The sequence below is a fragment of the Triticum dicoccoides genome, chromosome 3A (genome assembly GCF_002162155.2).
Source record: "Triticum dicoccoides isolate Atlit2015 ecotype Zavitan chromosome 3A, WEW_v2.0, whole genome shotgun sequence".
Taxonomy (NCBI): Eukaryota; Viridiplantae; Streptophyta; class Magnoliopsida; order Poales; family Poaceae; genus Triticum; species Triticum dicoccoides.
The window spans coordinates 373716288-373720492 of record NC_041384.1 but is presented as its reverse complement, the minus strand read 5'-3'; positions in this window follow the sequence as shown (position 1 = coordinate 373720492).

Genomic DNA, 4205 nt, shown 5'->3' with positions numbered 1-4205 from the left:
GTGTCTTTATCTAAACAGCCCCTACTTTCTACTTATGCGCTCTTTATTATCTTGCAAACCTATCCGAAAACACCTACAAAGTACTTCTAGTTTCATACTTGTTCTAGGTAAAGCGAACGTTAAGCGTGCGTAGAGTTGTATCAGTGGTCGATAGAACTTGAGGGAATATTTCTTCTAACTTTAGCTCCTCGTTGGGTTTGACACTCTTACTTATCGAAAGAGGCTACAATTGGTGCCCTATAATTGTGGGTTATCAAGACCTTTTTCTGGCACCGTTGCCGGGGAGTTATAGCGTGGGGTGAATATTCTTGTGTGTGCTTGTTTGCTTTATCACTAAGTAGTTTTTATTTGTCGTTCTAAGTTGTTATTTATCTTTAGTTATGGATATGGAACACGAAATACCAAAAAAATAGGTGTACTTGCTACTCATGGAGATGGGGAACCTCCTAAAACCCTCGATGCTCATTATGTGAAAGAGATTATGTACTACTTTGATAATCCTGAGAAAACCCCATTCTATTATGTTATGGGAGACACGTTGGATCAATGCGAATACTTTAGGGATTATCGCTTGACTCAAAAAGGGAAACTATTATGGGATCAAATTTATATGTTGCATTGGTATGCTCGGCAACTATGCTTGAGATATGATTATACTTATTGCTCTAGGATGAAGGCTCCACACCTTCCCTTTTCATGCGAATTTAATGATAATGAAACCTTATCTTCATATGCTAATGGTATATATGATTACTATGATGTGGAATGAATAGAAGAATTCGTTGCTTTTATGGGTGCTTTTGAAATTGAATCTTTGTTTAAAGAGTGTCAAAATCTTGATGATGCTGTTTATAGACCTGAAAATTTTGCTATACTTAGATATTGCTATGAGAATTATGAATTCAATTCTGATATTGATGATTTTATTGAGAGAGTCTCCGCTGTCCAAGAAGAGACTAATATTTTGCAGGAGTCTATGGAAGAAGAAATTGATGAAACTGTGAGCTCATTGGATGAAAAAGATGATGAGGAGAGTGAAGAACAAAAGGAGGAAGAGCGGATTAGCTACCCGTGCCCACCTTTTAATGAGAGTAACTCTTCAACTCATACATTGTTTAATTTCCCTTCGTGCTTACCGAAGGATGATTGCTATGATGATTGTTATGATCTCGTTGATTCTTTTGAAATATCCCTTTTTGATGATGCTTGCTATGCTTGTGGCCAAGATGCCAATATGAATTATGCTTATGGAGATGAACTTGCTATAGTTCCTTATGTTAAATATGAAATTGTTGCTATTGCACCCACACATGATAGTCCTATTATCTTTTTGAATTCTCCAAACTACACTATATTGGAGAAGTTGGCCCTTATTAAGGATTATATTGATGGGTTGCGTTTCACTATTACACATGATGATTTTGATAGATATAATATGCATGTGCTTGCTGCTCCTACTTGCAATTACTATGAGAGAGGAACTACATCTCCGCCTCTCCATGTTTCCAATATGATAAAATTGCAAGAAACTGTTTATACGATGCATTGGCCTTTACTATGTGTGCATGAATTGTTCTTTTATGACATGCCAATGCATAGGAAGAGGGTTAGACTTCGTCATTACATGATATATGTTGCTTTGTGCTCACTACCAAATCACAAATCATTTTTAATTAAAATTGGCTTTGATATACCTTGGGATCCGGGTGGATTCATTACTTGAGCACTGATACGTCTCCAACGTATCTATAATTTTTGATTGTTCCATGCTATATTATATCCTGTTTTGGACATTATTGGGCTTTATTATACACTTTTATATTATTTTTCGGACTAACCTATTAACCGTAGGCCCAACCTAGAATTGTTGTTTTTTTTGCCTATTTCAGAGTTTCGCAGAAAAAGAATATCAAACGGAGTCCAAACGGAATGAAACCTTCGGGAACGTGATTTTTGGAACGAACATGATCCAGAGGACTTGGACCCTACGTCAAGACATCAACCAGGAAGGCACGAGGTAGGGGGCGCGCCTACCCCCCCACCCCCCCAGGCATGCCCTCCACCCTCATGGGGCCCATGTTGCTCCACCGATGTACTTCTTCCTCCTATATATACCTACGTACCCCCAAACTACCAGATACGGAGCCAAAACCCTAATTCCACCGCCGTAACTTTCTGTATCCGTGAGATCCCATCTTGGGGCCTTTTTCGAAGCTCCGTCGGAGGGGGCATCGATCACGAAGGGCTTCTACATCAACACCATAGCCTCTCCGATGAAGTGTGAGTAGTTTACTTCAGACCTTCGGGTCCATAGTTATTAGCTAGATGGCTTCTTCTCTCTTTTTGGATCTCAATACAAAGTTCTCCCCTGTCTTGTGGAGATCTATTCGATGTAATCTTCTTTTGTGGTGTGTTTTTGAGACCGATGAATTGTGGGTTTATGATCAAGTTTATCTATGAACAATATTTGAATCTTCTCTGAATTCTTTTATGTATGATTGGTTATCTTTGCAAGTCTCTTTGAATTATCAGTTTGGTTTGGCCTACTATATTGATCTTTCTTGCAATGGGAGAAGTGCTTAGCTTTGGGTTTAATCTTGTGGTGTCCTTTCCCAGTGATAGCAGGGGCAGCAAGGCACGTATTGTATTGTTGCCATCGAGGATAACAAGATGGGGTTTATATCATATTGCATGAGTTTATCCCTCTACATCATGTCATCTTGCTTAAAGCATTACTTTGTTCTTTTGAACTTAATACTCTAGATGCATGCTGGATAGCGGTCGATGTGTGGAGTAATAGTAGTAGATGCAGGCAGGAGTCGGTCCACTTGTCTCGGACATGATGCCTATATACATGATCATACCTAGATATTCTCATAACTATGCTCAATTCTGTCAATTGCTCAACAGTAATTTGTTTACCCACCGTAATACTTATGCTCTTGAGATAAGCCACTAGTGAAACCTATGGCCCCCGGGTCTATTTTCCATCATATTAATCTTCTGTCAACAAGCTATTTCCTTTTCCGTTTATTTTGCTTTCTTTACTTTGCATCTTTATCATAAAAATACCAAAAATATTATCTTATCATATCTATCAGATCTCACTTTCGTAAGTGACCGTGAAGGGATTGACAACCCCTTTATTTCATTGGTTGCGAGGATTTTATTTGTGTGTGTAGGTGCGAGGGACTCGCGCGTGGCCTCCTACTGGATTGATACCTTGGTTATCAAAAACTGAGGGAAATACTTACGCTACTTTGCTGCATCACCCTTTCCTCTTCAAGGGAAAACCAACGTAGTGCTCAAGAGGTAGCAAGAAGAATTTCAGGCGCCGTTGCGGGGGAGTCTACACAAAAGTCAACATACCAATTACCCATCACAAACCCTTATCTCCCGCATTACATTATTTGCCATTTGCCTCTCATTTTCCTCTCCATCCACTTCACCCTTGCCGTTTTATTTGCCCTCTCTCTCCGTCCTCCCTCTCTTTCTCTATTTGCCTATTTTTGCCCGTCCCTTGTTTCCTCGTGTGTCGGATTGCTTGCTTGTAACGATGGCTCAAGATAATACCAAATTGTGTGACTTTACTAATACCAACAACAATGATTTTATTAGCACTCCGATTGCTCCTCTTACCGATGCTGAATCTTGTGAAATTAATGCTACTTTGCTGAATCTTGTCATGAAAGATCTGTTTTTCGGCCTTCCTAGTGAAGATGTCGCTACCCATATAAACAACTTTGTTGATTTGTGTGATATGCAAAAGAAGAAAGATGTGGACAATGATATTGTTAAATTGAAGCTATTTCCATTTTCGCTTAGAGATCGTGCTAAAGCTTGGTTTTCGTCTTTGCCTAAAAATAGTATTGATTCATGGAATAAGTGCAAAGATGCTTTTATCTCTAAGTATTTTCCTCTCGCTAAGATCATCTCTCTTAGAAACGATATAATGAATTTTAAGAAACTTGATCATGAACATGCTGCACAAGCTTGGGAGAGTATGAAATTAACGATACGTAATTGCCCTACATATGGTTTGAATTTATGGATGATTATACAAAAATTTTATGCCGGATTGAATTTTGCTTCTATAGATCTTTTAGATTTGGCCGCGGGAGTCACTTTTATGGAAATCACTTTAGGAGAAGCTACTAAACTCCTAGATAATATTATGGTTAATTATTCTCAATGGCACACTGAAA